The sequence below is a fragment of the Schistocerca gregaria genome, unplaced genomic scaffold (assembly GCF_023897955.1).
Source record: "Schistocerca gregaria isolate iqSchGreg1 unplaced genomic scaffold, iqSchGreg1.2 ptg000917l, whole genome shotgun sequence".
NCBI lineage: Eukaryota > Metazoa > Arthropoda > Insecta > Orthoptera > Acrididae > Schistocerca > Schistocerca gregaria.
Genome location: NW_026062274.1, coordinates 20,001 through 27,500, shown reverse-complemented (window position 1 = coordinate 27,500; position 7,500 = coordinate 20,001). Strand labels below are relative to the sequence as shown.

The 7,500-nt window shown below is 50.9% G+C and overlaps 3 non-coding genes across 3 annotated transcripts in view; all 3 read right to left on the bottom strand.

The window, feature by feature from the left end:
- The window catches only part of LOC126325306 (large subunit ribosomal RNA), a 4,222-nt gene extending 4,054 nt beyond the window's left edge, over positions 1-168 (bottom strand). The window contains exon 1 of the ribosomal RNA XR_007559998.1: positions 1-168. This exon is cut by the window's left edge and continues 4,054 nt beyond it. This is a non-coding gene — a ribosomal RNA (large subunit ribosomal RNA).
- A 188-nt stretch (positions 169-356) lies between these two features.
- LOC126325310 (5.8S ribosomal RNA) lies at positions 357-511 on the bottom strand. The gene has a single exon (XR_007560001.1). It is a non-coding gene; the product is annotated as a 5.8S ribosomal RNA (ribosomal RNA).
- Positions 512-873: 362 nt separating this feature from the next.
- Positions 874-2,766, bottom strand: LOC126325313 (small subunit ribosomal RNA). The gene has a single exon (XR_007560004.1). It is a non-coding gene; the product is annotated as a small subunit ribosomal RNA (ribosomal RNA).
- Positions 2,767-7,500: the final 4,734 nt, after the last annotated feature.

Genomic DNA, 7,500 nt, shown 5'->3' with positions numbered 1-7,500 from the left:
GTGGACCCTCCCAAACACCACATGCCACGACAGGCGGCAGCCTGCGGGGTTCGGTGCTGGACTCTTCCCTGTTCGCTCGCCGCTACTGGGGGAATCCTTGTTAGTTTCTTTTCCTCCGCTTAGTAATATGCTTAAATTCAGCGGGTAGTCTCGCCTGCTCTGAGGTCGTTGTACGAGGTGTCGCACGCCACACCGCCAGCCGGCTGTGCACGCTACCGAGAAAGTACCGGTATGCGAACCGCCAGGCGACGGGCGCGCATCGCACGTTTAAGGAGACGCGGCCGGCCACACAGGCGACCACGACACTCCCACGTCTCCGAAGCGGGACAAACGCCGCGCGCTTCAGTATACGTAGCCGACCCTCAGCCAGACGTGGCCCGGGAACGGAATCCATGGACCGCAATGTGCGTTCGAAACGTCGATGTTCATGTGTCCTGCAGTTCACATGTCGACGCGCAATTTGCTGCGTTCTTCATCGACCCACGAGCCGAGTGATCCACCGTCCTGGGTGATCTTTTCCTTTTCAGTCTCCCACTGTCTCTTTCAAGACAGTAGCATTTGCGGGACTGAGGCGTCTGACGGCCCCTGTTCCACTATTTTTTTTGTGTCCAACGGCCTCACAGCCGATGGGCGTCGTACGGCTCCACACCGGAGCGGACAGGCACTCGGGCGAACGTCATTCAAAACCGGCGCCAGGCGCCAGGTACCGCAGGCCAGCCGCTCCAGAGCTTCAGCGCTCGTACCACACAACAACAACACTTCCGCTAGTTTTGAGAGGCACGCGTGGTTCCGCACGCGGCGCACGGCCACTGCCGTACAGGTAGCGTGTTGCGCGACACGACACGCACATCGAAAGACATGCAGTCTAGTCGGTAATGATCCTTCCGCAGGTTCACCTACGGAAACCTTGTTACGACTTTTACTTCCTCTAAATGATCAAGTTTGGTCATCTTTCCGGTAGCATCGGCAACGACAGAGTCGATGCCGCGTACCAGTCCGAAGACCTCACTAAATCATTCAATCGGTAGTAGCGACGGGCGGTGTGTACAAAGGGCAGGGACGTAATCAACGCGAGCTTATGACTCGCGCTTACTGGGAATTCCTCGTTCATGGGGAACAATTGCAAGCCCCAATCCCTAGCACGAAGGAGGTTCAGCGGGTTACCCCGACCTTTCGGCCTAGGAAGACACGCTGATTCCTTCAGTGTAGCGCGCGTGCGGCCCAGAACATCTAAGGGCATCACAGACCTGTTATTGCTCAATCTCGTGCGGCTAGAAGCCGCCTGTCCCTCTAAGAAGAAAAGTAATCGCTGACAGCACGAAGGATGTCACGCGACTAGTTAGCAGGCTAGAGTCTCGTTCGTTATCGGAATTAACCAGACAAATCGCTCCACCAACTAAGAACGGCCATGCACCACCACCCACCGAATCAAGAAAGAGCTATCAATCTGTCAATCCTTCCGGTGTCCGGGCCTGGTGAGGTTTCCCGTGTTGAGTCAAATTAAGCCGCAGGCTCCACTCCTGGTGGTGCCCTTCCGTCAATTCCTTTAAGTTTCAGCTTTGCAACCATACTTCCCCCGGAACCCAAAAGCTTTGGTTTCCCGGAGGCTGCCCGCCGAGTCATCGGAGGAACTGCGGCGGATCGCTGGCTGGCATCGTTTATGGTTAGAACTAGGGCGGTATCTGATCGCCTTCGAACCTCTAACTTTCGTTCTTGATTAATGAAAACATACTTGGCAAATGCTTTCGCTTCTGTTCGTCTTGCGACGATCCAAGAATTTCACCTCTAACGTCGCAATACGAATGCCCCCGCCTGTCCCTATTAATCATTACCTCGGGTTCCGAAAACCAACAAAATAGAACCGAGGTCCTATTCCATTATTCCATGCACACAGTATTCAGGCGGGCTTGCCTGCTTTAAGCACTCTAATTTGTTCAAAGTAAACGTGCCGGCCCACCGAGACACTCAACAAAGAGCACCCTGGTAGGATTTAAACGGGGTCCGCCTCGGGACGCGAAAGCACCCCTTCGGCTCGCCCCACCGGCAGGACGTCCCACGATACATGCCAGTTAAACACCGACGGGCGGTGAACCAACAGCGTGGGACACAAATCCAACTACGAGCTTTTTAACCGCAACAACTTTAATATACGCTATTGGAGCTGGAATTACCGCGGCTGCTGGCACCAGACTTGCCCTCCAATAGATACTCGTTAAAGGATTTAAAGTGTACTCATTCCGATTACGGGGCCTCGGATGAGTCCCGTATCGTTATTTTTCGTCACTACCTCCCCGTGCCGGGAGTGGGTAATTTGCGCGCCTGCTGCCTTCCTTGGATGTGGTAGCCGTTTCTCAGGCTCCCTCTCCGGAATCGAACCCTGATTCCCCGTTACCCGTTACAACCATGGTAGGCGCAGAACCTACCATCGACAGTTGATAAGGCAGACATTTGAAAGATGCGTCGCCGGTACGAGGACCGTGCGATCAGCCCAAAGTTATTCAGAGTCACCAAGGCAAACGGACCAGACAAGCCAATCCGATTGGTTTTGATCTAATAAAAGCGTCCCTTCCATCTCTGGTCGGGACTCTGTTTGCATGTATTAGCTCTAGAATTACCACAGTTATCCAAGTAACGTGGGTACGATCTAAGGAACCATAACTGATTTAATGAGCCATTCGCGGTTTCACCTTAATGCGGCTTGTACTGAGACATGCATGGCTTAATCTTTGAGACAAGCATATGACTACTGGCAGGATCAACCAGGGAGCTGCGTCAACTAGAGCTGAGCAGCCGGCCGCCCGGGAGTGTGTCCCGGGGGCCCGCGCGAACACGCAAGCGTCCGCTCAATTATTCTGCAAACAGGAGGAAGCCGAGCTCCCCTGCACGATACACCTCGAAACCCTCTCAGGTCCCGGCGGCGCGCAGCGCCGTCCTAGGTACTTGGTCGGTTTCGAGAGAGGCGCAATCGCCCGGAGTTAGGCGAGTAGACGGTTTTAGTGCGAACACCCTTGCTCCCAACTGAGCTTGCCGCTGCCGACAGAGGCCCGGGAGCGTGCTGTCGTGGCATTGCCGGCGGGAGACAACACGCGCCACCTATGGTGACCGGCAGCTCCAACGCCAGCGCCACACAAGGGCAAAGCCCCACTTGGGTGCAGAAGCGAACTCTCCCAGCACAGCGCACGCGCCAACACGTCCGCACAACTGCGATACAAACCACCTGCGAGAACCGCTGGGGCGACCGAGCAGCAGACGGCGTCGCGGCGCCGAGTGCCAGGCGGCGGCGCATCCTCAACGCACACAGTCCTCAATCAGACCAGCACACTGCAGATGTCCACCGCGCTTCGCACCGGGCTCGGCTGAACCAACTTTGGCCGCCAGGCGCCGCGTGCAGGGTGCGCCGCAGCGTAGCTGCGCCGCCTGCCGGGCCCGTCGGCTGGCGCTCCTGCCACTCGGCGCCCCCCACCAGCCGCCTGTTGCGCGTGCGCCCACGCAGCGCGCGGCCAACACGCCGGGCGGCCCCCCTTCACCGGCCGGGAACAGTCCCACCAAGCCACCGCCGCGTATCGCTTCATACCCACATGGGCCTAGTCACGCGTGTGGATGTGGCGGGTACCGCTGAAACAACCGGTTAATAGCTGTACCGATCGTCGCCATCACAGATTCACCTCCAGCGTGAACAACCGCTCAACAACGGATTTCCAGTTCATTTGCGTATCTTGGGCAGTAAACGTAGATGTCCACCTACATTTGCGAATTCAACAATTCTTGCATGCCAGGATGTCATGTGTCACGACACGCTACATCAGACCACATACACACTGCGACATGTGCAGAAGAGAACACGTGGAAGGTGGCCCGCGCACGTATGCGATGTACCTTCCGCGATCCACTGTCAACCGGCATCTGCGGCATGTCCCAGATATGGAACGCGGTCCACCAGGGTAGCACTTTGTGTGAGGCAATACGACAAAGTCGGAATACACGCGTCACTACATCAGACGGCTCACGCTGACCTGACCTGACCTGACTCACCGCACCACCACCCCCAGCGACCCAGGGTGACATACAATGCGTTCGTACGTTCCTCCCACACGCCTCTACGGCGTACCACAGTGCAACCTAGCTGTTATTGGGAGACGAGACAAGTAGCATCAAGCACAACATATGGAAATTGAGATTCGACACCGTTGGGCACAGCCAGCGTACGGTCACACGTATCACACTACTTCACTCTGTACGTAACGACCGATGATCGGTACAGCGTGTGGGTTACGCGTACGACATCAGCGGACAATGGACACAGACCATACCACGACGTACACTGAGGGCGTCGACATCTGAATGCAACTGAACAGCTGCGAGGCTCATTTAACACTCAAACGCCAGACCGACCAGCTTGAGAGGACAGAGACACAAAGAGGGGGACAGAGGGGGACAGAGGGGGGGGAGGGGGGGGGTCGGCGATATAGTCCTATTGCAGTACAATTGACAGTGGATAGCAGGAATATGTGGAAAGTAAGCAACACTCGCAAGACATCTACATGAGGATAACAACGACACCAGAGATTCCGAGCAGTGAACTATGTTAGGCAAAGGGACAACGTGGGTTAGGTTAAGGGACAACGTGGGTTAGGTTAAGGGACAACGTGGGTTAGGTTAAGGGACAACGTGGGTTAGGTTAAGGGACAACGTGGGTTAGGTTAAGGGACAACGTGGGTTAGGTTAAGGGACAACGTGGGTTAGGTTAAGGGACAACGTGGGTTAGGTTAAGGGACAACGTGGGTTAGGTTAAGGGACAACGTGGGTTAGGTTAAGGGACAACGTGGGTTAGGTTAAGGGACAACGTGGGTTAGGTTAAGGGACAACGTGGGTTAGGTTAAGGGACAACGTGGGTTAGGTTAAGGGACAACGTGGGTTAGGTTAAGGGACAACGTGGGTTAGGTTAAGGGACAACGTGGGTTAGGTTAAGGGACAACGTGGGTTAGGTTAAGGGACAACGTGGGTTAGGTTAAGGGACAACGTGGGTTAGGTTAAGGGACAACGTGGGTTAGGTTAAGGGACAACGTGGGTTAGGTTAAGGGACAACGTGGGTTAGGTTAAGGGACAACGTGGGTTAGGTTAAGGGACAACGTGGGTTAGGTTAAGGGACAACGTGGGTTAGGTTAAGGGACAACGTCGGTTAGGTTAAGGGACAACGTCGGTTAGGTTAAGGGACAACGTCGGTTAGGTTAAGGGACAACGTCGGTTAGGTTAAGGGACAACGTGGGTTAGGTTAAGGGACAACGTGGGTTAGGTTAAGGGACAACGTGGGTTAGGTTAAGGGACAACGTGGGTTAGGTTAAGGGACAACGTGGGTTAGGTTAAGGGACAACGTGGGTTAGGTTAAGGGACAACGTGGGTTAGGTTAAGGGACAACTTGAGTTAGGTTAAGGGACAACTTGAGTTAGGTTAAGGGACAACTTGAGTTAGGTTAAGGGACAACTTGAGTTAGGTTAAGGGACAACTTGAGTTAGGTTAAGGGACAACTTGAGTTAGGTTAAGGGACAACTTGAGTTAGGTTAAGGGACAAATTGAGTTAGGTTAAGGGACAACTTGAGTTAGGTTAAGGGACAAATTGAGTTAGGTTAAGGGACAAATTGAGTTAGGTTAAGGGACAAATTGAGTTAGGTTAAGGGACAAATTGAGTTAGGTTAAGGGACAAATTGAGTTAGGTTAAGGGACAACTTGAGTTAGGTTAAGGGACAAATTGAGTTAGGTTAAGGGACAAATTGAGTTAGGTTAAGGGACAAATTGAGTTAGGTTAAGGGACAACTTGAGTTAGGTTAAGGGACAACTTGAGTTAGGTTAAGGGACAACTTGAGTTAGGTTAAGGGACAACTTGAGTTAGGTTAAGGGACAACTTGAGTTAGGTTAAGGGACAACTTGAGTTAGGTTAAGGGACAACTTGAGTTAGGTTAAGGGACAACTTGAGTTAGGTTAAGGGACAACTTGAGTTAGGTTAAGGGACAACTTGAGTTAGGTTAAGGGACAACTTGAGTTAGGTTAAGGGACAACTTGAGTTAGGTTAAGGGACAACTTGAGTTAGGTTAAGGGACAACTTGAGTTAGGTTAAGGGACAACTTGAGTTAGGTTAAGGGACAAATTGAGTTAGGTTAAGGGACAAATTGAGTTAGGTTAAGGGACAACTTGAGTTAGGTTAAGGGACAACTTGAGTTAGGTTAAGGGACAAATTGAGTTAGGTTAAGGGACAACTTGAGTTAGGTTAAGGGACAACTTGAGTTAGGTTAAGGGACAACTTGAGTTAGGTTAAGGGACAACTTGAGTTAGGTTAAGGGACAACTTGAGTTAGGTTAAGGGACAACTTGAGTTAGGTTAAGGGACAACTTGAGTTAGGTTAAGGGACAACTTGAGTTAGGTTAAGGGACAACTTGAGTTAGGTTAAGGGACAACTTGAGTTAGGTTAAGGGACAACTTGAGTTAGGTTAAGGGACAAATTGAGTTAGGTTAAGGGACAAATTGAGTTAGGTTAAGGGACAAATTGAGTTAGGTTAAGGGACAAATTGAGTTAGGTTAAGGGACAACTTGAGTTAGGTTAAGGGACAACGTGGGTTAGGTTAAGGGACAAATTGAGTTAGGTTAAGGGACAACTTGAGTTAGGTTAAGGGACAACTTGAGTTAGGTTAAGGGACAACTTGAGTTAGGTTAAGGGACAACTTGAGTTAGGTTAAGGGACAACTTGAGTTAGGTTAAGGGACAACTTGAGTTAGGTTAAGGGACAACTTGAGTTAGGTTAAGGGACAACTTGAGTTAGGTTAAGGGACAACTTGAGTTAGGTTAAGGGACAACTTGAGTTAGGTTAAGGGACAACTTGAGTTAGGTTAAGGGACAACTTGAGTTAGGTTAAGGGACAACTTGAGTTAGGTTAAGGGACAACTTGAGTTAGGTTAAGGGACAACTTGAGTTAGGTTAAGGGACAAATTGAGTTAGGTTAAGGGACAAATTGAGTTAGGTTAAGGGACAAATTGAGTTAGGTTAAGGGACAAATTGAGTTAGGTTAAGGGACAAATTGAGTTAGGTTAAGGGACAAATTGAGTTAGGTTAAGGGACAAATTGAGTTAGGTTAAGGGACAAATTGAGTTAGGTTAAGGGACAACTTGAGTTAGGTTAAGGGACAAATTGAGTTAGGTTAAGGGACAAATTGAGTTAGGTTAAGGGACAAATTGAGTTAGGTTAAGGGACAAATTGAGTTAGGTTAAGGGACAAATTGAGTTAGGTTAAGGGACAACTTGAGTTAGGTTAAGGGACAAATTGAGTTAGGTTAAGGGACAAATTGAGTTAGGTTAAGGGACAAATTGAGTTAGGTTAAGGGACAAATTGAGTTAGGTTAAGCGATAATCTGGTACAGCCACAGTTAGGTTAAGCGATAATCTGGTACAGCCACAGTTAGGTTAAGCGATAATCTGGTACAGCCACAGTTAGGTTAAGCGATAATCTGGTACA